Raw genomic sequence first — 27299 nt, 5'->3', positions numbered from 1 at the left:
GAGTAAATGTGTGTTGTTCCAAGCTTATTAAGTTTGCAGAGATTTGTGATATTATTTGAAATTCATAAAGAAGTATTACTCTGAAAACAAAGTTCAGAGTCACTGAAGTTGTTAGGTTTCGAGCCTTCTGATCCCATCTCCACTGTGGGATTCTACTTCCAATAATTTCTAGTTGAAAACACTCTTGAGCACTTAGAGTTGTTGCTTTCCTCAAGAATGCCAAGGAGATTATATAGATTATCCTTTTAGGGCAGATATTTGCCAGATATTTAAAAAATTTCCCTTCTAAAATTTGAGTGATAGTTACCTTGTCTCTGAACGGGATCTTGCACTGTTGCCCAGGCTATAGTTCAGTGGCACAGTCATAGCTCACTCACTGCAGCCTCAAACTCCTGGGCACAGTGATTCTACCACTTCAGGCTCCTGAGTGTCTGAGACTATAGACTAGTACTATATCAAGCTTTAGAGAAGAAGCATGTGATGTCCAGGTTCCTGCAAATTAGAAAATAGTGGACTTTTTTTTATTTTTATTTTTATTTTTGAGAAAGAGTTTTGCTCTTGTTGTCCAGGCAGGAGTACGATGGTGTGATCTCTACTCATAGCAAACTCTGCCTCCCATAATGAAGTGATTCTCCTGCCTCAGCCTCCTGAGTAGCTGGGATTACAGGCATACACCACCATGCCCAGCTAGTTTTTGTAGAGATGGGGTTTCACCATGTTAGTCAGGCTTGTCTCAAACTCCTGACCTCAAGTGATCCACAAAGAAACAATGAAAAAAATATCCCCTATTAGATTTATGTTGCAATTTTCAGCCATCATGACTGGCAAGTTTTTACATTTTTAAAGAGTTCAGCCTTCCCATGTTGCCCAGGCTGGTCTGGAGATCCTAGCCTCAAGTGATCCTACCATCTCAGACTCTAGAATACTGGGATTACAGACATAAGCCACCACACTCAGGGACATTCTGCAAATTTGACATTATGCATCAGGTTAATATAGTCCCATGGTAAATTGTCTTAAATAGCATATTCAAAAGATACACTGTTGACACAAGAAAGTAATAAAGGGTCATTTATTTATATTTTTTTTCAGACAGCTATAACAGATTTCCAGAGAAGATGGCTTTGAATGACTTGTAACAAAATACTCAAATTGTTATTTCTTCATCTGTCTCCATAGAGTTTCACTTGTGATGGTGGCTGCAGCTTTACATTTTGTATTTTCCTACTTCAAACATTGCTGACAAAATCTTCTGAGCGCTCCACTCCTTCCAGCTACAACTTAAGCTGTGGTTTCTTCTGGGCAAAATGGTTCTCTGAGCTTTTGAATGTACACCTTGTTTACTCCTCCAGCCAAAACTTGCTTGCCGGAAATGGAATGCCAGTTTATTCCCTTGGCAGATCAATCATTATGGGCAAGTGACTCAGTTTGCATGGGCCACAGTGGCCTCATATCTAAAATAGAGGCAGCTGAGAGGTTTAAGGTTTTAATCCATATAAAATGCTTAGTATCCAGCACATATAAGCACCTGTAATCTGATGTTAGTGCAACATCATTAATAATAGAAAACAGAACTTGAAAATTTCAGTGAAATTACATGTGCGTAATGGGTCTGGAATGTATGGTAATCCAGGCATAATAAATGTTGATCATCTGTGACATAACAGTTTATTGTAATGAAGTGGTAGGCTTAAGAAATAAGACCAACAGCCCATCATTTCTGGTGGTTTCTACTGTGGTTTTAACAAAAGGGAATTTCAGGAAGAGTAACATTTTTGTTAAAAGAGCGGCCTATTATCATTCTGTTTATTTCTAACTTTACTCTTTTTGAGATCCTGTTGTCAAATGGATTTTGAGGATATGTGAATTAGATAAATTAATCACCATAAAAGGATTAGAATAACTTTTTGGAAATTCTCTGAAACCGTCAAATGGTAATAAAACTACTCTTCATGTGTGAGATTAAAGAGAAATTAATTTTCTTTCTCTTGTTGTCTAGACACACGAAGTCCAAATGTATGCATATAGTCACAAAATCTAAGTGAAAAATGAAAACTATGTTAACAGAGGGAAATTGATGTTTTAACCCATTAACATCAACATACAATTGGTGACAATTACTAAATTACTCCAGTTTTCATCTGTTAGTTGGATGTTTGATATTGTGTAGACATAGCTTGTCAGTAAAGATAATTATGAAAGATTATTAAATAAGGGTCTCCCTGACACAGAATAACTGAAAAGTATTTAGTATTGTTTGAAAGCACAGTTAATCTGTGCTTGGAATTATGTATGTTTTGAATAATGCTATTTGGTAGTATGAATTTTGCCTGTTTGAATAATTAAAAAATAACTTTTCCTAATGAAGAACGTTTTCCATCACATACATAATCTTCCAGTACATGAATTTTAGTTCAATTCAATTGCAATTTTGATTCTTGTCATAATTTGAACAGATTACCTAGAATATATAATCACATTTTCACATACTGCATATCATAAGAATTTTTTTCTTAGAAATTGTCAGAGATAGAAACTTTAGGTGTGTCTAGTCCATTGGAATATTTGGCCATTTAAAACAATTAGCTCATTTTTTATTTGTGGAGTCTTGCTTCCTAAGATGTTGTAGTCTAATTATTGTCATTTAATATTGCTGATTTGAATACTGTTATTTATTTTCCATACTATTTTAGCCAAGCTATTTATTGTTTATTTATTTTTTACTTTGGAGACATAGTTTTGCTCTGTTGCCCAAGTTGGAGTGTAGTCTGGTGCAATGTCCACAACCTCCACATCCCAGGTTCAAGATATTCTCCTGCCTCCTGTGTAGCTGGGACTACAGGCATCTGCCACCATGCCCAGCAAATTTTTGTATTTTTAGTAGAGATGGGGTTTCACCATGTTGGCCAGACTTGTCTCGAAATTCTGACCTCAGGTGATCTGCTTACCTCGGCTTCCCAGAGTGCTGGGATTACAGGTGTGAGCCACCATGCCTGGCCTAACCAAGCCATTTAACCTTTTAAATATTTAGTGTTATCAACTATTAAAAATAAGAGTAATATGATTATCGATCCTCTGATTTTTTTATTTAGAATCATAGTGATTTGGGAGCAAACAACTATATAGGAAATAATTGTAAAAGAGAAAAGATTAGTGCATTCTTAGAACTTTAATGCCATGTTAATTGAATGTTAATCCAATGACTTTATCTTTCATTGCAAGATTCCTTGCCTGAATGAAGTACTGGAAGCCCTTGTTGAGAGTAAGTCCTACCTTCCTAGTTTGTTTTTTGGCTTTCCTAAACCTGGCTGTTTACATAATGACTCAGTTTAACATTTTCTCTTTATATTTAAGCATCTCTTTCCTTGATGCAATCACAGCCAAACTGTAGTGAAAACAAAGAGAAATTGAGAGGTTGTGGGCTCCAGATTTCAGAGTCACAGAGAGTTTGTGAGATCAAAATGTCTGCTGTCAATAAGTAAATTAGACCTACCTAAATCACATAGCCAGTTTAAGGCAAGGGAACGAGAGAGAAAGACTCTGAAAGAGTGACCTATCTATGGAATAGCCACTGGTAAAATACAACAAAGATGAGACAGTGTAGTCTCCACCTTATTATTTCAATCTAACATTCTGTATTGAGGTTCAGAGAAGTAGGTTCAGGTTTCCACAAGTTAGAAAGTGATGGCTTGGTCGTATAATCCCAGTACTTTGGGAGCCTCGGTGGGGGATTGCTTGAGCCTAGGAGTTTAGGCCAGTCTGGGCAACATGATAAAAACCCTGTCCCTACCAAAAAAAAAATAGCTGCACATGGTGGCACTGGCCTGTAGTCCTAGCTGCTTAGGGGCCGAGGTGGTAGGATAACTTGAGGCTAGGAGATCAAGGCTGCAGTGAGCCAAGACCGTAACAGGGCACTCCAACCTGGGTAATACATGAGACCCTGTATCTAAAAAAGAAAGAAAGGAAAAACATTTCCCTGTTAGATTTTACATATCTGATGATGACTTTTAATAGTGAAGGTAAGCACTGGTATGTGGTCTGTGGTGTGTGTGTGCTTGTTTGTATTTGAGTGTGTGTGTGTGTGTGTGTGTGAATAGTGTTGAAGGAAACCCATAAGAAAAGTATCTGTAATTCATTTAAGATTAAATTTGTTACAGTTTTCTTGGAAATGTCAACTAATAAAACATGTAAACCACTCTACAGCCTCTTCCTTCCTAAAACCCCAAACATCTTGAAGTCTCTTTCAAGCCTGATATCCTCTTGATCCTCTCTTCAAGTTGTCTGCACATCCCTCAGGTTTGTCTTTGGGAAAGTCCCTGTTGCCATCAGAAGGAAAGAACAGAGCAGGCATTGATTTGTCTCAGGCAAAGGAGCTCTTCCGGTGGGTTTCAACAAGATATGAAAATTCCAGGTTCATGAATACTCCTTTTTTTTTTTCCTTAAAAAGGATATCTTTAGCTATGTTCTACTCCCCTCTTTGTCTTTTATGATATAATCATTAACTCAGCAAGGGAACATCTACCATTTGCCTAACATCTTATCTGCCTGTCACATATGGACTTTAGCCTCCAGTCAGGCCAATGATACTATTGACCTCCTAATCCCAATGTATATTCTTTGGATGTTTTCGTCTCTTTTCTATTAGTTATTATCTTTACAGATATTTTAGGTAGCTTACTTAAAAATTATTAATACATGTCATTATTAACAATTAGCATAGACAAGGCCTTAGGTGAGTGTAAGTGGGTATACAGAGAGATCTAACCCCTAACCCCGCTGCTGTAAAAGTGAGTGTGAAAGTCTCATTTATATGTGACCCAATTAAACCAACATTTCATAAAAGGCACAAAGTCTTCAGCGACTGCTTTAGCATTTCAAGGAAAAGACAACGATGGCAAACGTGAAAGTTGATGTTTTCTTTTCTTTTTTTGAGACAGAGTCTCACTCTTGATGCCTGGAGTGCAATGTCACGATCTCAGCTCACTGCAACCTCCATCTCCTGGGTTCAAGTGATTCTCCTGCCTCAGCCTCCTGAGTAACTGTGACTACAGGCACCTGCCACTACACCCTGCTAATTTTTGTATTTTTAGTAGAGATGGGATTTCACCATGTTGGCCTGGCTGGTCTCAAACTCCTGACCTTAGGCAATCCACCCACTTCAGTCTCCCAAAGTGCTGGGATTACAGGTGTGAATTACCACACCTGGCCAAAAGTGGATGTGTTTTATGGAGGATCCTTGACAGAAAGATATTCATCCAGTCTTGCGATGAATATACAGAGTGTAAACACATGGTTGTGCAGTGGGGAAATGTTTCCTAAAACTGAGGTTCTTGTTTATTTCTTCTTTAGCTGCACAGAGACGTAAAAGATGCAAAACTGGGGAGAAAGGAGAGATAAAAGTATGACAAAACTGGAGGAGGGCAACATGCAATGATGTTGTAATTTAACAGGCAAAGTGCTCACGTTAGTATTTTTTTACATTATTACATTGTGACATTGCAGGATTATAAGTGCAATTCCATCCAAATTTATTGTAATGCATATTTTTTCTTCTTAGTAGATTACACAATAAGGTTAAATCAAAGAACATGAGGTTTTGTTCTTACCAAATTCAAAAATACTTTTTATGACCTAGTATTTAAATCATTAACACAAAAGCTTTCAGTCTCCCCCAAATTTCTAATGTAGCAAAATCCTTTGATAATTTTATATTTGACATATATTAATTCAGATAGCTAGTATGAAATCAGTGAAATCAAGTTATACTTTGCATGCTTCTAAAATGTTTAAATTTAAAAATAGAGAATTAAGCCTACAAAACTTCAGCTTTCTCAAGAATATTAAAATGTTAATAAATTATTTAATTTTCAGTTAAATCAGATAATAATGAGAACAAATTTCACCACTGCACATTCTACAGGGATATTTGAACTTTACACTTTTGTCTGTTTTGTTTTATCAGAGGAGATTTTGGTATATTAAATATAATACTAGAAATTTACCTGGACATAAATGATAGAATCAACTTAGACTAATCACAGAATGAAAACATATTCCAAGGAATAGGAGCTTTTGGGGTAATTAATCAAAACTCTTTTACCTTATACTATTTCCGTGTTCATGTTAAACTTTTGGCACTCTAAGAAGAGATGAACTATCCTTTCCTAAGTTCTAGAAGCTGAATTGAATTATGATTTTACAAATCTGCCATCCACAGTAGATGGTAAATGCGTTGAAGACCCAGAGCATTTTTGAGATAAAAGAATGAATTATATACTTTATTATATGAATAAAAAGAACTAGTAGTGCCGGACCACCAACTATTTTTTTTTGAACCTGAATAACAAAGATGTTTGAAGCTTTTTCTCTTCATTATGGAGTGGGAGGCTAAAGGAGGGATAGTATTAGGAAAAATACCTAATGTAGGTGATCGGTTGATGGATGCTGCAAATTACCAGGGCACATGTATACCTGTGAAACAAAACTGCATGTTCTGCACATGTAATGCAGAACTAAAAGTATAATAAAAAAAAGGAAGGAAAAGATTAGTGATGTTTACCTGAGCACTCTCACAGAGATGAAGCAATTTTGAATGTTACCCTTCTCTTCTAATATATAGTTTCAAAAGTCTTAGAAAACATGTTTTTTTTTATTCCTTCCGGTTAGTCTTTTGCAAGCATCCTCCTCAGTGTTAAGCATTTATTCTTAAGCATCACATTATATGTTGTGAATACACCCAGAGTTTATGTGAATTTTTTATTTTTATTTTTATTGGCAAATGCATTAAACTTTTGGCTTATATATTTTGAGCTGGAAGCCACATGTTTTTGTAACATTTTAAAAGCAATATATTCTATAATATGCTTTAGAAATTAAAAGAAAATAGGATACCTCCATTTCCTATGACAAACTGTCAGCATACAGCAAGGCAAAGCCATTTGCTACTGAAGCTCAGTTTTTCCCTGTAGATGGTGAATGCACAGCAACTACCAGCCAGCCGAGATCCTCTATACTGCATGGTTCCCTGAAATGCCAAGTCCCTGAGATTTTACAAGGGGAGAAGTCAGCATACAAGTGTGATAGAATGACCAATAAGCTAATTGGTTTTTAGTTTTGAGAAAGCAGCTGGTTGCCAATTTTTTTTTTTTTTTTTTTTTTTTTGTGGTTAAGAAATATTTGTATTTCATTTAAGTGCAAATAATTTTTATTTAATTTAAACTACTATATGTATCTACTGGTATAGTATTAGACTGCTCAGCCTTAGCAACCTGCTTATCCCTGTGTACTGTTTCTTTTTTTTCTAACTTTTTTTTTCTTAATACCTTAAGTTCTGGGATCCATGTACAGAGTATGCAGGTTTGTTACATGGGTATACATGTGCCATGGTGGTTTGTTGCACCCATCCACCCGTCATCTACATTAGGTATTTGCTCTAATGCTCTCCTTCCCATAGTCCTCCATACACTGAAAGGCCCCAGTGTGGCATGTTCCTCTCCCTGTGTCCATGTGTTCTCATTGTTCAATTCCCACTTGTGAGTGAGAACATGCAGTGTTTGCTTTTCTGTTCCTGTGTTAGTTTGCTGAGAATGATGATTTCCAGCTTCATCCATGTCCCTGCAAAGTACATGAAATTATCCTTCTTTATGGCTGCACAGTATTCCATGGTGTATATGTGCCACATTTTCTTTATCATCTAATCTATCATTGATGGGCATTTGGATTGCTTATTTTTAGATGCAGTGGCTGTAATTTAATTGAATGCAGAATGAATCATTTCCAAGAAATTAAAGTTCATAGGTTGGAAAATAATTGAGTTCATCATTAGGGAAAGCTTATTCTAAGACTTAGGATAAAGTGAGCTTCCTTTTGCATTTTATTCAACGTAAGGTCTCATAATTACTTTTCATCATCATTATTATCATCATCCAAAACATCATCAGAATCATCATCATCATTATCTAAATTTGAGTAGCCATGAAAAAGTATTGTGAGTTCCTAACTTGAGAGGGATCAATTTCCTTGAGTTTTTACACTATTATTTTAAGACTGTGGAGCATAGGTTAGAATCTGTGTTTTAAAAACTTTGACAGACCACATCATCGGTAATAAAGTTTTCTCTTGGATGGGTTTTGAGTTGACTTGTGTTACCGTTGAATTGTGTGTCTCAAAAAAAAGTTATATTGATATCTTAACCCCTGGTTCCTAGGAAGTTCACCTTATTTGGAAATAGGGTTTCTGCAAATACAATCAAAGTAAGATGAGTTCATACTGTGTTAGGGAAGATCCTAAATCCAATATGACTAATGTCCTTGTAAGAAGAGACACACGTAAGAAAGGCAGAGCCATGCGTGGGACCAGTCCGTCAAATCTCTAGAAGATGATGGTATTCCTCAAAACACTTTGAAATCATTGGAAGAAAACCACAGCTGGGCTCTTCCTCCTGATCTGGGGATGTCATTGGCTGTACGGAAAACACTGTGATAACCTACTAAGGAGATAAGCCTATCAAGAAGCTCAGGTGTTTGGCAATTAACTCATTTCTCCAAATGCACAAGTGAAGAAGTCAACTGTTTTTCTCAATCCTGCAGCTTGCAAAGGCAAAGCCATTACTAGATTTGAAAAAAATGCTGCCCTGATTTTACATCTATCCAGGATGGATGTGTATATTGTTAAGAGAAGCCAAGGAACTCCTGAAACTGATGTTAAAAACAGATATGATCACTGTTTTAGGAGATGGGATGCTGAAGGAGGTTGTTACTGGAGTTCTTCAAAGAACACATGAGGCACCCTTCAGTAAGTTTCCTATTGGTTTATCCCACTGGGAGGGACCAGTAGTTTGAGTAATACCGTCTTTGCTGAACATGGAAACAAAGTCCAACATATTACTGTTGCCACATTTGCCATTGTGAAAGGAGAGAGAGTTCCACTTCATGTCTTGCAGATCCAGGGTGGTAAGGAACAATCTGTGTTTGCAGGAACTGGCCTTTGATGGGGACCCTTCAGAGATGCTGGCATCAAAGTTAGCAAGTACTGATATCTTGGGCCTCTAAAAATTAAAGCAGCTCACTTTTTCAGCACTCTCAAAGACTGGCCTCCAACTCACCAAGCCTGTATTTCACACATGGGACCTACAGAGAGACCTCCCAGTGAACCAGAATAGAACCCTGAACAAAGTCCTTCTTTTTATGAGAGAATATTACAAAGTCTTGCATCCTACTGGGCATAACTGGAGGATGCTGTTTCCCAAGATGTGAGCCCAGAAGTCTGGAAAGATGTGCAGTTGTCCACCATTGAACTGTCTGTCACAACACAGAACACTCAGCTTGACCTGTCAAACAAAGAAGATTTTATGAACATCTGCATTGAACCAGACACCATCAGCAAAGGAGATTTTATAACTATAGGAACTGAAAAGGTTTGAAACCCCAAGCTGCACATTGAGGGCACAGAGCGTCTCCAAGCCAACCAATGCACTTTGCTTGTTGCCAAAGGAGCAGGGTGGTGTTTTGGCATTGACAGTGAGGAGTGTGAAGTAAAGCCTGTGGAGGTGAAACTGCTCGCCAGGAAGCTTCAGCTTTTCTGTGATCCTAGAAAGAGAGAATAGATGCTGGCAAGCCCCACCCAGAGAGCAGACAGAAGACAAATGCTCTGAGACCACACTTTAGGCCAACGGTAGGACCAAAAGGGAATAGATGCTTCAACCATCCCAACAGTGTTGTCAGAATGTCCCAAGGATTTTTTCATGGCAAGTACCCTCTGGCCTCCTCCATCAGTGCTTCCTAAAGTGTACTCTGTCACCTACTTTGCAATCAGGTTATGTTAGGGCATGTTTTATTTTGGTATGATGGTCAACCCTGCTAAACATGGACTTTCCTCAGACTGGTTCAAGATGGAAAAAGACCTTCTTCTGTTTCCTCCCAAAGTGCAACCACAGTAGAGAACCCACAGTGGGCTTAGGCTGCCTGGGTCCTTTCATTCTGTTCCTATCCTTTGATCATGTTAGGAATTTGGGGAAAGTGCCTTCCTTCCCTAGTGACCTTTTCCTGTTTCTAGGCTCCTCCGTGAGTGCTGCTATGTGAGCTCTGGCTCCTGTTTAGCTTTTATATCAGTTGTATCATCAGTCCAGAAATGTATATGAGGTTGTTTCCCTCTTCAGCCATGGCTACAATACTGTAAAATGCTAGATTTATTTTTATTTTTTTTTATCTAAATGGTTTCCATGAGAGCCACCTGGGGTACATGTTGAAAATTGATTTATTTGGAGTCCACCCCAAACCTAATAACCATTTTGGGGATGGAGCCCAGGAATCTGCATTTTTAAAAAGGTGGCCACCCTTTCCAGGTGATTCTGTAAGTTGTCCCTCAATGCAGTTGGATAAATAGTGTTTTTAAATCAGTGGTCCACAAAATATTTTTGTGCCCCCCAGAAGTGCATGTGCCCCCCAGAAGTATTTTGAAAAATTATGTGTCCCCTCCCCTCACCCATCTAAGTTGACATCTACATTTTTTCATGGGAAGTTAAATAGTTGACAAAGTTTGTATTTGCTATTGTCACCTAAATATTGGTATTTTAAAATAAAAACTGTTATAGCAAAAAAAAAAAAAAATTAAGATGAAGAGACACAAAAACAAAGACAGAAATGAGGAAAACACCATGTGAGCATGGAAGTAAAGATTGAAGTGATTCATCCCTAAGCTAGGGAGCACTGTTGGAAACTACTAGGAACTAAGAGCAGAAGCATGGAGCATGAAGCACAATGCAAGCTGGAAGCATGAAGCACAATCCAAGTCAAAAACATGAAATAGAATTTTCTTCAGAGCCTCTAGAAGGAATCATCTTAATTTTGGACTCTGCCCCAGAACAATGAGAGACTATAAGTTTTGTTTTTTCCAGTCACCAAGTTTGTGGTAATTAGTTACAAAACCCCAGAAATGCATGCAGTCTGGATTAGGTATATTCTGTGTACATATGCTGCCTAAGAATGCCAGAAGTCAGAAGAGGTGGTGTCTGCATTTCTGGTTCCTAAAATCCTATCTCAGTACCCATTGCTCTGTCTGTGGAAAGCTCTCCTGATACATTTTTAACCTTTAGGCTATGTCCTATTTCCCCCGTCCACTAGAGAAGTAGGTCTTGAATTCCAGTCTCCCAAGGCTGGCATTTTACCAAGTAAAAGACACTGCCTTTGTGTAACTCCCTTCTCTTTAAGTGTAGGGAGGAAATAAGATTTGCTTCTATCTCATGGAATATAATAGAGGTGATGGAACACCACTTCCATAATTATGTTATATAAGCATATAAATTGTCTTGCTAGCATACCTTTTCTGTTGCGTTCTTCGTTTCCAAGCTTTGATGAAACGAGCAACCATGGTGAACAGGTGCACATGTCAAGAAACTGACAACTTCCTCTATGCAACAGCTGGCAAGGAACAGAGGCATTCACTCTAGCATTCCCCAGGGCATGGAACCCTGCAAACAAGGTGTAAGTTAATCTTCCTCTTTCAGCTTTAAAATGAGACTCCAGCTTAGGCCAATGTTTTCATCAGTAAGAGACTTCGAAGCAGTGGATCCAACTGAGCTAGTGCCTGGATTCCTGATAAGCAAAAACTTTGATAAAGTAAATTCATTGTTTGAAGCTGTTAAATTTGTGGTTACTTGTTAGAAAGTAGATAATAACTGTGGCGTAATATGCAAAAAGTGGATTTCAGCTGAGTACAGTAATTTGCAACTGTAATCACAGTTACTTGGGAGGCTCAGGTGGTAGAATTGTTTGAGGCCAGGAGGTTGAGGCTGGAGTGAGCTACGATAGCACCACTGCAATCATAGTTCACTGCAGCTATGTGCCTGGGAAACAAAGCAAAATCTTCTGTCTAAAAAATACATGGATTTCAAAAGTTAGACAGATTGTAACCCAGCATCTACATAGATATTGTGTCTCTATTGGAGGGATATATATTTTGAGATTTTGCAATCTTAGGAACAGTTAGTTGGCAAGTGAAAGAAATTCTGCTTAAATTGGCTTAAGGGAAAGAAGAGATTTTTCAGACTCCCTTTACTAGCAGTACAGTTTAGAAAATAGTGTCCTGCGGTCTAATCATTGCCATTAGGAACCTGATACTTTAGGTGCCATGTTTCTTCTTTTGGCTTTCTCAGAGACACCAGCTTTGTATGATGGTAAGCAGTCAACTGCATTTCCTAATATGTCACTGTTTTCTCAGAGAAGCATATTGGCCTGGGAACTATACATAATGGCCTAATTTTAGTTGCATACCAACCAATGTCTATATCCAGTGGAAAGAGACACTTAGATTGAAATGGCTTCTCCAGAGTTGGGAAGAGATTGGGTGGGTCCAGTAGGCTCTAGGTAGATGCAAGTAAGATTGCTCCCCAGTAAGATTGTTCCCCAGAGGAAAATTGAATGCTAGGTAAGCAAAACTCATTGGTGTCCATTGTCATTGCTCATACTACAAGTAGTCCCAAAGAAGAAAGAATGGCATGGGTGCTTCATGGAAGAGACTAGCTTGGGGGGAAAATCTTACCTAGGATATTTCTTTTTTTTTTTTTTTTCAGCTAAAAATAACTTGGATATTCAGAAATGAGAAAACTTGTGTATTAGTTGCTGTTGTTGGTTTGTAAACAGCTGCATCTTTTAGTGACATATAGAAATAAAATGATAGGAATAGATAAGGATATTTCTATTATAATATTATACAGGCTGTTCTATGTTGGGAGTCATCCTCCTGGGACACTCCTGGGTTTGGAAGCTGTCAGCTGGTGGCAAATTAGAGATAGCCTGAGATTTAATGCGAGATGGGAAACATGACTTCAAATGAATTAGGCTCTTTTGCACTGGGTGTAATATGGTGTGCCTGGCATCTCTTTTAAGAGTTCTAACTGGAAGGTTGGGTTTACTGAAGGATAAGCCAGTTTGGGGAGTTCGTCTGGTGAATATGAAAATGAATTTGGACAAATCTCAGCCTAAGCCTTTAGCACAGTGGAAACTTGGAAAGAGTTTCATTGTAGAATATTAGGCAAATGGCTGATAAAAGGGCTTCCAGCTTTTTCTCAAGAAATTCTGCAAAAAGCAAAGGAAGTCCTACTCAGTCAGCATCCTTTTCCTGCTCAGTGGACTTCTTTGTGAGATTATGCTGTGAATGGGTTCTCCAGCTGGTGATAAAATCTCATCTTCAATTCTTGTGCAACCTTGTAAGTCCAAGGAGGCACCACTAATCCTTAATTTATTAAGTGTCACTGGGTTGTTTGTTAATGTTTGCTTCCATATGGGTCCCAGGCATTAGCAAACATATAGTTTATCCATTTATTCACTCAGTGAATATTTATTGAGCCTATTCGAATTTTCAGGCCACTTTGCTAAATGTCATCCTATCACTTTCCTTGCAAGCCATATGGGGAAACTCCACAACTAACTGAAATCATTTAGTATAATCATTGCAATTATGCAGAAAGTTGGGGATATATGAGAACACTTGGGAGGAGTATGTATCCCCGACTGAGAGAGTAAAAATGCAGTAAGGAGAAATTTGACAAATAAGTAACTGACCAAATTGCTGGGAGGAAGGTCATTTCAGACAGAGGGAGGAGTGTGTTCAAGGCTGAAGTCTAGAGCCTGACAATATCAATTTTCCTAGCTAAGTGTTGTTTACAAAACTGAATGACAGTGAATTTGAAGCCTGAAATGTCTAAAGTGTAGTCCCTGTATGGTCAGTGAATTTTATAGCACATCCTTCAGTCACCAGTGGAGCTAGAGAGAATATATTGATATATGTGCTCTAATGAAAACTGAGAAGCTCAACCATGACAGCTATTTATCTAAAGGAGGGTTTGATCTCCTTTTAGAAATGGGAAGCAAGGGTGGACAGCATAGCCCATAGACTAAATCTGTCACATTTTCTATCTGTTTTTGCCAAAGAGTTTAATGGAACACAAATACACCCATTTATTTACATAATGTCTGTTACTGTTTTCACACTACAAAGGCAAAGTTGAGTAGTTGCAAAAGAGACTATGTGACCTGCAAAGACTACAATACATACAATCTTATTTTAAAAAGATTTTAAAAATCTTTATTTTAAAAAGTGTTCTGACCCCTTATGTAAAGGACTAGCTTCATGAAGTCATGTGGAGATCTTCTAAGTTACCATGTAGACATGAATGGAAGAGTACAGAAGTTCCATGATATACAGCAATGGTTCTCAAACTGGCTATGAATTTTTTCCAAATGCAGATTCCTGGGCTCTATCTAGGCTTCCAGTTACTCACAAAGTCTGAGGATAGGTCCTAACAATTTGAATTGTAGTGGCCTTGTAGGTGGTATTGATGGCAAAAAAATTATACATGTATATAACTACAAAACAGAAAATTTGACGCAAAAATCTGAGATTTGAAAATCTGAGAAAATAAGAGATTCCATCTCAAAAATAAAATAAAATAAAATAATGCTCTGTTGCCCTGGGTGGAGGACACTGGTGTGATCTCGGCTTACTGCAAGCTCCGCCTCCGGGGTTCACGCCATTCTCCTGCCTTAGCCTCCCAGGTAGCTGGGACTACAAATGATTAACATGCCATGCTAATTTATCAAGACATGGGACATTTAAAGAAGGGGAGAGTAACATATACATATGTAACATATGCAGGGAAGATAGGACATCTTTGTCTCAATTTCTTTTTTCTTAATGCATGAATAAGCCTATTGGTAGATAAAGTTTGGGTTTGGTTCTGCTTTCTAAGTTAGGCTGCAAAATATTTTTTATCAATATTCTGAAATTGACTGTCATGTCAAGACTCTAAAAAGGGCCGAGTGCGGTGGCTCAAGCCTGTAATCCCAGCACTTTGGGAGGCCGAGACGGGCGGATCACGAGGTCAGAGATCGAGACCATCCTGGCTAACACGGTGAAACCCCGTGTCTACTAAAAAAATACAAAAAACTAGCCAGGCGAGGTGGCGGGCGCCTGTAGTCCAGCTACTCCGGGGGCTGAGGCAGGAGAATGGTGTGAACCTGGGAGGCGGAGCTTGCAGTGAGCTGAGATTAGGCCACTGCAGTTCAGCCTGGGCTCGAGACTCTGTCTCAAAAAAAAAAAAAAAAAAAAAAAAAAGACTCTAAAAAAGTATCCATAGGTATCAAAAAAAAAAAAAAAAAAAAAAAGACTCTAAAAAAGTATCCATAGGTATATTTAAAAATAAAATATCATCTTTACATCTTATGAAGAACAACATCTGTTTACTATTTATTGGAATACAAGTGGAATTAGCTGTAACCATTAGAAAGTGACGAACAGTGTTTCTTCCACTATGCCATAATTATAGTGAGAGGAAAGCATCAAAAAGAAATGTTTCCATTCTTTTATATACAGTTGGCACAAAAATGTCCACGTATATGAATAATATAAATAATGAGTCATGAAAAGAAAACCTTCCATTACTGTTAAGAAAATTAATCAGTTATCATTACCATGGGATTTGGGATACATCTTACATGTTCTTGGTTAGATTCAGGAGCCAAAGAACAATGCCTAATTGATGAAAGTGGGCTGTAATTTTGTGCTTTTAAAACAATGGCCTCTGGCCAAATATGGGCAAAATAAACAATATTCGATTTATTACTTTACATTGATTTCTTGCATACTGCTCGAAAAGAGAGATGATTTACAGTTATATTTTTCTTGCACAATTAACATCATTGTTGCCAGTTTTATAGAAGAGGCAGGAAAGTGGGCTTGCAATGATTTATTGTGAATGGATGAAACAATGAATGCTACTAGCAACAGTTTTAATAGGAAAAAATTACAACACATAGTATTAAAAATAAAAGTGGCTGGGCACGGTGGCTCATGCCTGTAATCCCAGCACTTTTGGAGGCTGAGGCGGGCAGATTGAGACCAGCCTGACCAAAATGGTGAAACCCCATGTCTACTGAAAATACAAAAATTAGCTGGGTATGGTGGTGCATGCCTGTAATCCCAGCTACTTGGGAGACTTGAGGCAGGAAAATAGCTTGAACTTGAGAGGTGGAAATTGCAGTAAGCCAAGATGACACCACTGCAGTCTAGCCTGGGCAAAAGAGGGAGACTTCATCTCAAAAAATTAAATAATAATTAATTAATCAATTAAATAAAAGGAAAAGCTATTAAAATTGTGTTTGATTTATGCAAGGTTTATACCTCCATGGATGACTTTTTTCATAATAATAATTGTATTGACGTTGGGAGCTTTTACGTGTTTCAGAGGGTTTCGTGTGGAGTTCCAATATGGTAAAATATATAATATTGTTATATGAGGGAGTGAGGGAAAATCCAATCAAGCTTGGCATTTTTTAGAAAGAAAAGAAACATAGAGAATATTTTAAAGATCTGGGACCAGTCCTGGGGGTTCATGCTTGTAATTCCAGTGTTTTGAGAGGTTGAGGAGGGAGAATGATTTGAGCTCTGGGTGTTTGAGATACTGTGGACAACATAGCAAGACCTCATCTCTACAAAAAATAAAAAGTGAGCTGAGTATGATGACATGCATGTGCTGCCAATCTCAGTTCCTAGGGAGGCTGAGGTGAGAGAATTACTTGAACCCAGGAATGCAGGCTTCACTAGCTGTAATCACATCATTGCACTCTGGGTGGGGCAACAGAGCAAGATCCTGTCTCAAAACAAAATTGATATTTTCTTTCCCCTACAGTTGGCATATACAATGAAAATTGTGTATACAAGCCAAAACAATTTTTTGAACATTTCATTATTAAAAAAGAGTCAGACTTGCACATAGATACATGATATTGCTTTGATTTCTTCAGTCTCACACCTGCTCTGGTGTGAGACCCATGAAGTAAGCATTCTTCTGGGCACAGAAATGAACTTCTAAACACATTGTTTATTAATATATAATGGAAAGAGAGAAACATTTCAAAAATAAGGAGAATTAAGCTTTAATGAAAAGCCATCATACAGTGGTGAATTTAATAGTTTGAAGCAAGCACTATTGTGTTTGATATCTATTAGTCTATTTATCTAGTGAAATATGTGCAAAGCAAAATCGAGCATCAGTAGAAAGTTCCAACTAATCTTGTTTCTCATATGATTTCTCTGCCAGCTCAGACCTCAAGAGTACCTCCTGTCTACAAAGTAGACTCTCTGCCCGACACACTGATTTGCAGCCTTTTCTGTTTCATGGGGTGACTTGCTGACCTTCTCTATGCATGAATGATAGTATCTATTGAGAGGCAAGAGTTGTGTCTTCCACTTTGGTCTTCTAATCCCAGCACTTTGGGAGCCCAAGACAGGTGGATCACCAGGTAAGGAGATGGAGACCATCCTGGCTAACATAGTGAAACCCCATCTCTACTAAAAACACTAGAAATAAAACATTAGCCAGGCTTAGTGGCGGGCACCTGTAGTCTCAGCTACTCAGGAAGCTGAGGCAGAAGAATAGTGTGAACCCATGAGGCGGAGCTTGCCATGAGCCTAGATCGTGCCAGGTACTCAAGCCTGGGCCACAAAGCAAGACTCGATCTCAAAAATCTGTCAAATTTATGTCAATCACAATGTGAATGGTAGACCTGTGGTTTCTCTTTTGTCTTGCAAGGAAGATTTCAATATTTTCTGCAGCTGTGGTACTTTATAAATTATTTTCTCTTCCATTTCTTAAAAGTCTACCACCCCAATAGCCATCAATTCAGTGAAATGCCCACTTACTCAGTGTTGGGGTCACACATTATTTCAGAACACCACACAGCAGTAGGTAGTATTAAATAGATGTCTGAAATGTGAGCCAGGAATATGTTTTCACTGGACTGTCATTTTCTTGCAGACTCATTGGTATAATCCACTCCAGTGCATCTCATTTTTACTTCCTATTATGCAAAAAAAAATGTAATGATAGGTTGGCACATTCTTTGCTGATACTATTTACAGTCATGTAAATAGATGTTTCTAGAAGTATATGCCTCAGATTATCCCATCCTTCATAGGTCCCCATGTTTCAACTTTCTAATAACCCATCCAAGACACATAGGCATACAGGGGAGAATACTCTGATTTAAACAGTACACCATAAGCCAGACACAGTGGTGCACCCTGGGATCCCAGCTTCTCAAGAGGCTGAGGCTGAGGATCACATGAGCTCAGGAGTTCAAGACCAGCCTGGGAAATATAGCAAAAGCCCATTTCTAAAAAATAAAAATAAACTGAACCATTTTGAGTTTTACATGCTGTAAAAATCTTCTCCCACTGGCTCCCATGTGTTATGCCTGGTTTTGGTTGAAACAAAACCGTTAGTTTTAATGTAGCAAAATTCCATCAACATATTTTTCTTATAATAGCTTCTCTTAAGTAGCACCTGTTAGAGAAATCCTGTTCTACCCCAACATACAAAAAAAAAAAAAAAAAAAATCCTGCACATTTTTCTATAAGCCTCAGAATTTCATTGTTCATACAGACATTTTTAATCTATGCTGGTTGTATTTTTATATATGGAGTGAGGTAGGGATCTCTCTTTCTTTTTTTTTTTTTTTTTTTTTTTCTGCAATAGGGAAGCATTGCTTTTGATACATGAAAGAAACAATGTATTTTTCCCAGTACTTGTTGTGTCAACCATGGCCCTGATAGGAAAAGATAGAATGCAACTTGAGAAATATAGTAAAGATGGGGACAGGATATTGGACACCAACACAGGGTAGTGGAGCCCTTATGTGAAGTTGCTGATACCCACTGAGGTTGAACTGGACCTACCTACTAGGGAGGGAACTGGAGGTCATATACACAGGGCTTCCTCACCTTCTGTCCTCCAGATTACCTACTAGTGTCTTCCTTGCCTGAAACCCAGGGACAACCAGAAGGCAAGAATGAACTCATTTTTTACCTTTCACACACAGAAGACTGGAGAGGAGAAAGAGTAAATCTTGAATGGACAATATTCCATCCCCAACCCCCAACAAAAATACCAGTTTTTGACATTAATCATAAATACATCAGCCAATCCTAGGGCTTTATGTTTGGCCCTGTTCATTTGCTGATCTGCTTCTGCAAGATGAACTATGACTCAAATATTACAAATACCATAAGTTTTCCATTTCCAACACACTTCTTGGTTTTTGTAGAATTTATTCTTTCATATACATTATGGAATCAATGTGTCAAAATGTGCAGCATTCTTCTGTCTTGCCAGGAATTATATTTATTTAAAAGTTGGTTTGAGGTAAAATAAATATCTTCTAAACTTATGTTATCTCACTTGTAAACTGGCACAGTGTATTACTTACTGAGATCTGATCATAGTTTTATTAAAAACTTTAAGCATTATGGGTTAATTAATTATTATTGTTATTATTTTGCAACTGATACGTTCAATTGCATTTTGTACGCCTGGTAGAGAAGAATATTGATCTTTTACGTTGATTATGTGATTATATTTAATTATATTTATAATATAATATAATATAAATTTGTTTATAATATAAATATAGATACATAAGATTATATTTATCTATATAAATATGATTATATATTGATTATGTGTTCAGTCATCTTTTTGGATTTTCTATTATTCCTAACAGTTTTTCTGTTAAATTACAGGATTTCCATAAAATGGTGACATTATCTGCAAATAATGAGCATTTTCTCTCTTTCCTTTTAATATGTGTAAATTTTAAATGCTATATAACTTCTAACGTTGTATGGCCCACTGACATCCAGTCTGAGAATGAATACTGTTGGTACAAATTTTGTTCCCATTCATGATTTTACAAGAAATAGGTCTAACATATTTTTTTGTAAATACAATGCTGAGGAGAGATTTTTGACATACAGTCATTATCAAATAATATGAATTACCTGTAGTTATCATTTTTTTCCAGGTTTTTAAAATGTTTACTTTTGATGGCAAATAAATATTGATTATTGCCAAATAATCAGTTGGCATTTCTACAACTCTTTATATGATTCTTCTTTATAATTAATGTGCTCTTATAATTAATAGATTTTTAAGTATCTATTCAATCTAGAAAATAACACGTTTCATAATAATAGGAACATTTACAAAATGACCTCTTCTGTTATAGTGGAATATACTGTATATTCTAAAAATAGCCATTATTTATTAAGTTTGGTTTGCAAATATTTCACTCAGGATGTCTACATCTACATTCATATGTGAATTTCATTTATAATTTCATGATGTTATACACTTTATACATTAGATAAGAATGTTAAACTGTCAGTACAAAAGGATTTTGATAGCTTTATTTAATTTTATATTTTCTGGAGAAAACTTCAATGCAAAGGATTATTGAAAATTTTGTGAAAATTATCTGTGGTGGCGAGTTTTGTGTGGGAGATATTTTCTTACTCTTTCAATACTACTAATAGTTTTTAGTTTGTTGTTTCCTTTTTCATTAACTATTTCAATTTAGTTTCTTAATATCACCATTTATACTTTTAAAATATTATTTTGTATTTCTTATATTTTGATTTATTTGTTGTTTTAAAGTGATTTTTCTTTTTTTCCTTAAAGACTGTTAGTTTTCAAAATTTGTCTCCCTTCCTTGGTCAGTCTTGTTAGAAATTTGTTTATATTATAATGCTTTTCAATAACTAGTTTTCATTTCAGTAATTAGATCAACTATTTTTTCTCTGTCTCACTAATTTCTGATCCTATCTTGATTATATCGTATTTTCAGATTTATTTGGATTTATTCTGTTTTCTCTTCTTCTCTTCTTTACTTGTCTCCATGGCTTCTTTATTTCCAATTATTCTTGTTCCCTTGTAAAGGTATATGACAGAACACTAAAGATATATGTGTGTGTGTGTGTATTTTGTGTGTGTGTGTGTTTTGAGGTGCATATATTTCCATAGATAGCCACCAGATCACATATATCAGTTATTTCAGTCTTTTATGTTTTGAGGTGCATATATTTCCATAGATAGCCACCAGATCACATATATCAGTTATTTCAGTCTTTTATATCTTATTTATTTTTTGGGGTGCCAGGTGAGACCATATCTCACTCTGTTGCTCTAGATGGAATTCAATCTCTCAATATCAACTCATTGCAACCTTTGCCTCCCATGTTCAAGTTATTCTCATGCCTCAGTCACCCAAGCAACTGGAATTACAAGTGCACATCACCAGCCTGGATTTCTTTTCTTTTCTTTTTTTTTTTTTTTTTTAATGTTTGAAATGGAGTCTTGGTCTGTTGGCCAGGCTGGAGTGCAATGGCATGATCTCAGCTCACTACAACCTCTGCGTTCTGGATACCAGTGATTATCCTGCCTCAGGCTCCCAAATAGCTAGGAGTACAAGTGCCTGCCAACATGTCTGACTAATTTTTGTATTTTTAATAAAGGTGGGGTTTCATTATATTGCCAGGCTGGTTTCGAACTCCTTACGTCAGGTGATCCACCCACCTCAGCCTCCCAAAGTGCTGGGATTACAGGCAAGAGCCACTGTGCCCAGCCAACTTTTGTATTTTTTTTAATTATACTTTAAGTTCTAGGGTACATGTGCATAACGTGCAGGTTTGTTACATATGTATACTTGTGCAATGCTGGTGTGCTGCACCCATCAACTCGTCAGCACCGATCAACTTATCATCGACATCAGGTATAACTCTCAATGCAATCCCTATCCCCTCCCTCCTCCCCAGGATAGGCCCCGGCGTGTGATGTTCCCCTTCCCGAGTCCAAGTGATCTCATTGTTCAGTTCCCACCTGTGAGTAAGTGTTGGGTTTTCTGTTCTTGCAATAGTTTGCTAAGAATGATGGTTTCCACCTGCATCCATGTCCCTACAAAGGACACAAACTCATCCTTTTTTATGGCTGCATAGTATTCCATGTTGTCTATGTGCCACATTTTCTTAATCCAGTCTGTCACTGATGGACATTTGGGTTGATTCCAAGTCTTTGCTATTGTGAATAGTGCCACAATAAACACATGTGTGCATGTGTCTTTATAGCAGCATGATTTATAATCCTTTGAATATGTACCCAGTAATGGGATGGCTGGGTCACATGGTACTTCTAGTTCTAGATCCTTGAGGAATCGCCATACTGTTTTCCATAATGGTTGAACTAGTTTACAATCTCACCAGAAGTGTAAAAGTGATTGCATTCTCCACATCCTCTCCAGCACATGTTGCTTCCTGTCTTTTTAATGATTGCCAATTTAACTAGTATGAGATGGTATCTCATTATGGTTTTGGTTTGCATTTCTCTGATGGCGAGTGATGATGAGCATTTTTTTCATGTGTCTGTTGGCTGTATGAATGTCTTCTTTTGAGAAATGTCTGTTCGTATAATTTTCCCACTTTTTGATGGGATTGTTTGGTTTTTTTCTTGTAAATTTGTTTGACTTCCTTGTAGGTTGTGGATGTTAGCCCTTTGTCAGATGAGTAGATTGCAAAAATTTTCTCCCATTCTGTAGGTTGCCTTTTCACTCTGATGGTAGTTTATTTTGCTGTGCAGAAGCTCTTTAGTTTAATTAGATTCCATTTGTGAATTTTGGCTTTTGCTGCCATTGCTTTTGGTGTTTTAGACATGAAGTCCTTGTCCATGCCTATGTCCTGAATGATATTCCATGGGTTTTCTTCTAGAGTTTTTATGGTATTAGGTCTAACATTTAAGTCTCTAATCCATCTTGAATAATTTTTGTATAAGGGGTAAGGAAGGGATCCAGTTTCAGCTTTCTACTTATGACTAGCCAATTTTCCCAGCACCATTTATTAAATAGGGAATCCTTTCCCCATTTCTTGTTTTTGTGAGGTTTGTCAAAGATCAGATGGCTATAGATGTGTGGTATTATGTCTGAGGAATCTATTCTGTTCCATTGGTCTATATCTCTGTTTTGATACCAATACCATGCTGTTTGGTTACTGTAGCCTTGTAGTACAGTTTGAAGTCAGATAGCGTGATGCCTCCAGCTTTGTGCTTTTGATTTAGGATTGTCTTGGCAATGTGGACTCTTTTTTGGTTCCATATGAAATTTAAAGCAGCTTTTTTTCGAATTCTGTGAAGAAACTCATTGTTAGCTTGATGAGGATGGCATTGAATCTATAAATTACTTTGGACAGAATGGCAATATTCATGATATTGATTCTCCCTATCCATGAGCATGGCATGTCCTTCCGTACCATATAGTATTTTCTGATGGTAGTTTGTATTTCTGTGGGGTCAGTGGTGATATCCCCTAATCTTTTTATTGCACCTTTGGATTCTACTCTCTTTTCTTCTTTATTAGTCTTGCTAGTGATCTATCAATTTTGTTGCTCTTTTCAAAAAATCAGCTCCTGGATTCATTGATTTTTTTGGAGGGTTTTTTTGTGTCTCTATCACCTTCAGTTGTGCTCTGATCTTAGTTATTTCTTACTTTCTGCTAGCTTTTGAATGTGTTTTCTCTTGCTTCTCTAGTTCTTTTAATTGTGATGTTAGGGTATCAATTTTAGATCTTTCGAGCTTTCTCTTGTGGGCGTTTAGTACTACAAATTTCTCTCTACACACTGCTTTAAATATGTCCCAGAGATTCTGGTATATTGTATCTTTGTTCTCATTAGTTTCAAAGAACATATTTATTTCTGCTTTGATTTCATTATGTACTCAGTAGTCATTCCAGAGCAGGTTATTCAGTTTCCATGTATGTGAGCAGTTTTGATTGAGTTTCTTACTCCTAAGTTCTATTTTGATTGCACTGTGGTCTGAAAGACAGTTTTTTACAATTTCTCTTCTTTTACATTTGCTGTAAATCCTCAGAGATTTTAAATGGCTTTAGCAAAAAAAGTTTGTGTGAGGGAAAAGACTTAGTAGGATATCAGTCACTTTATTTATATAGTTTATATTATATTTATGAAATGTATTGGGACAAACTCCAAAGTTTGCTTGTTGTTTGTAACATGAAAGTCATACTTCTTGTGAGTCTGCCTGGAAAGCTGGAAATTCAAAAAATCAGAGCACATCTCCCCCTCCAAATGAATGCAACTCCAAATGAATGCATCCCAGCAACAGAACTAAGCTGGACAGAGAATGACTATGACGAGTAGAGAGAAGAGAAGAAGTCTTCAGTCAATCAGCACTAAAGGAGGAACTATGTACCCAGAGCAAAGAAACTAATAATTGAAAAAAGAAAGGAAGAAGGGATAACTAAAATAATAAATGCAGAGAGGACCATAAAAGAACTGATAGCGATGAAAATCATGACATGAGAACTACATGACAAATGCACAAGCTTCAGTAACCGACTTGATCAACTGGAAGAAAGAGTATCAGCTATTGAAGATCAAATGAATGAAATGAAGCGAGAACAGAAGGGTAGAGAAAAAGGAGTAAAAAGAAATGAACAATGCCTCCAAGAAATATAGGATTATGTGAAAAGACCAAATCTATGTCTGATTGGGGTGCCTGAAAGTGACAGGGAAAATGGAACCAAGTTGCAAAATACTCTGCAGGATATCATCCAGGAGAACTTCCCCAATGTAGTAAGGCAGGCCAACATTCAAATTCAGGAAATACAGAGAACACCACAAAGATATTCCTAGAGAAGAGCAACTCCAAGACACATAATTATCAGATTCACCAAAGTTGAAATGAAGGAAAAAATGTCCAAGGGCAGCCAGAGGAAAGGTCGGATTACCACAAAGGGAAGTCCATCAGACTAACAGCAGACCTCTCAGTAGAAACTCTACAAGCCAGAAGAGAGTGGAGGCCAATATTCAACATTCTTAAAGAAAAGAATTTTCAACCCAGAATTTCATATTCAGCCAAACTACGTTTCATAAGTGAAGGAGAAATAAAATCTTTTACAGATAAGCAAATGCTTAGAGATTTTGTCACCACCAGGCTTTCCTTACAAGAGACCCTGAAGGAAGTATTAAACATGGAAAGGAACAACAGATACCAGCCATTGCAAAAACATGCCAAAATGTAAAGATCATTGAGGCGAGGAAGAAACTGCATCAACGAATGAGCAAAACAACCAGTTAATATCATAATGGTAGGATCAAGTTCACACATATCAACATTAACCTTAAATATAAATGGACTAAATGCTCCAATTAAAACACACAGACTGGCAAATTGGATAAAGAGTCAAGACCCATCAATTTGCTGTATTCAGGAGACCCATCTCACATGCAGAGACATACATAGGCTCAAAATAAAAGGATGGAGAAAGATCTACCAAGCAAATGGAGAACAAAAAAAAAAGCAGGGGTTGCAATCCTAGTCTCTGTTAAAACAGACTTTAAACCATCAAAGATCAAAAGAGACAAAGAAGGCCATTACATAATGGTAAAGGGATCAATTCAACAGGAAGAGCTAACTCTCCTAAATATATATGCACCCAATACAGGAGCACCCAGATTCATAAAGCCAGTCCTTAGAGACCTACAAAGAGACTTAGACTTGCATACAATAATAATGGGAGATTTCAACACCTCACTGTCAACATTAGGCAGATCAATGAAACAGAAAATTAATAAGGATATTCAGGAATTGAACTCATCTCTGCAGCAAGCAGAATTAATTGACATCTACAGAAATCTCCACCCCAAATCAACAGAATATACATTCTTCTCAGTACCGCATCGCCCTTATTCCAAAATTGACCACGTAATTGGAAGTAAAGCACTACTCAGCAAATGAACAAGAACCGAAATTATAACAAACTCTCTCTCAAACCACAGTGCAATCAAACTAGGACTCAATGTTAAGAAACTGAATCAAAATGCTTAACTACATGGAAACTGAATAACTGGCTCCTGAATGGCTAATGAGTACATAACAAAACTAAAGCAGACATAAAGATGCTCTTTGAAACCAACAAAAACAAAGATACAACATACCAGAATCTCTGGGACACATTTAAAGAAGTATGTAGAGAGAAATTTATAGCACTAAATGCCCATAAGAGAAAGCTGGAAAGATCTAAAATTGATACCCTAACATCACAATTAAAAGAACTGGAGAAGCATGAGCAAACACATTCAAAAGCTAGCAGAAGGCAAGAAATAACTAAGATCAGAGCAGAAATGAAGGAGACAGAGACACAAAAAACCCTCCAAAAAAGCAATGAATCCAGGAGTTGGTTTTTTGAAAAAATCAACAAAATTGATAGACCATTAGCGAGAGTAATAAAGAAGAAAAGAGAGAAGAATCAAATAGACACAATAAAAAATGATAAAGGGGATATTACCACCATCCCCACAGAAATACAAACTACCAACAGAGAATACTGTAAACAACTCTATGCAAATCAACTAGAAAATCTAGAAGAAATGGATAATTTCCTGGACAATTACACTCTCCCAAGACTAAACCAGGAAGAAATTGAATCCCTGAATAGACCAATAGCAGATCTGAAATTGAGGCAATAATAATAGCCTATGAACCAAAAAAAGTCCAGGACCAGATGGATTCACAGCCGAATTCTACCAGAGGTACAAGGAGGATATGGTACCATTGCTTCTGAAACTATTCCAATCAATAGAAAAGAGGAGTCCTCCCTAACTCATTTTATGAGGCCAATATCATCCTGTTACCAAAGCCTGAGAGAGATACAGAAAAAAAAAAAAAAAAAAAAAAAATTAGACCAATATCGCTGATGAACATGGATGCCAAAATCCTCAATAAAATACTTGCAAACTGAATCCAGCAGCACATCAAAAAGCTTATCCACAAGGATCAAGTAGGCTTCATCCCTGGGATGCAAGACTGATTCAACATACACAAAACAATAAACGTAATCCAGCATATAAACAGGACCGAAGACAAAAACCACATGATTATCTCAATAGACACAGAAAAGGCCTTTGACAATGTTCAACAGTCCTTCATGCTAAAACGCTCAATAAATTCAATATTGATGGAACATATCTCAAAATAATTAGAACTATTTATGACAAACCCACAGCCATATCATACTGAATGGGTAAAAACTGGAAGCATCCCCTTTGAAAACTGACACAAGACAGTGATACCCTCTCTCACCACTCCTATTAAAAATAGCATTGGAAGTTCTGGCTAGGGCAATCAGGTAAGAGAAAGAAATAAAGCGTATTCAGTTAGGAAAAGAACAAGGCAAATTGTCCTTGTTTGCAGATGACATGATTGTATATTTAGAAAACCCCATCATCTCAGCCCAAAGTCTCCGTAAGCTGATAAGCAACTTCAGCAAAGTCTCAGGATACAAAATTAATGTGCAAAAATTACAAGCATTCTTGTACACCAGTAACAGACAAACAGAAAGCCAAATCATGAATGAACTCCCATTCACAATAGCTTCAAACAGAATGAAATACCTAGGAATCCAACT

The 27299-nt window shown here is 37.1% G+C and overlaps 2 pseudogenes across 1 annotated transcript in view; both read left to right on the top strand.

Annotated features, from left to right (window-relative positions):
* LOC117069948 overlaps window positions 1–27299 on the top strand; it is a 273317-nt pseudogene that overhangs the window by 6252 nt on the left and 239766 nt on the right. The window lies entirely within an intron of this gene.
* LOC117069891 lies at window positions 8378–9652 on the top strand (annotated as a pseudogene).

The sequence above is a fragment of the Trachypithecus francoisi genome, unplaced genomic scaffold (genome assembly GCF_009764315.1).
Source record: "Trachypithecus francoisi isolate TF-2019V2 unplaced genomic scaffold, Tfra_2.0 Contig00157, whole genome shotgun sequence".
NCBI lineage: Eukaryota > Metazoa > Chordata > Mammalia > Primates > Cercopithecidae > Trachypithecus > Trachypithecus francoisi.
The sequence above is the reverse complement of the archived record's forward strand: the minus strand, read 5'-3'. Positions and strand labels throughout refer to the sequence as shown.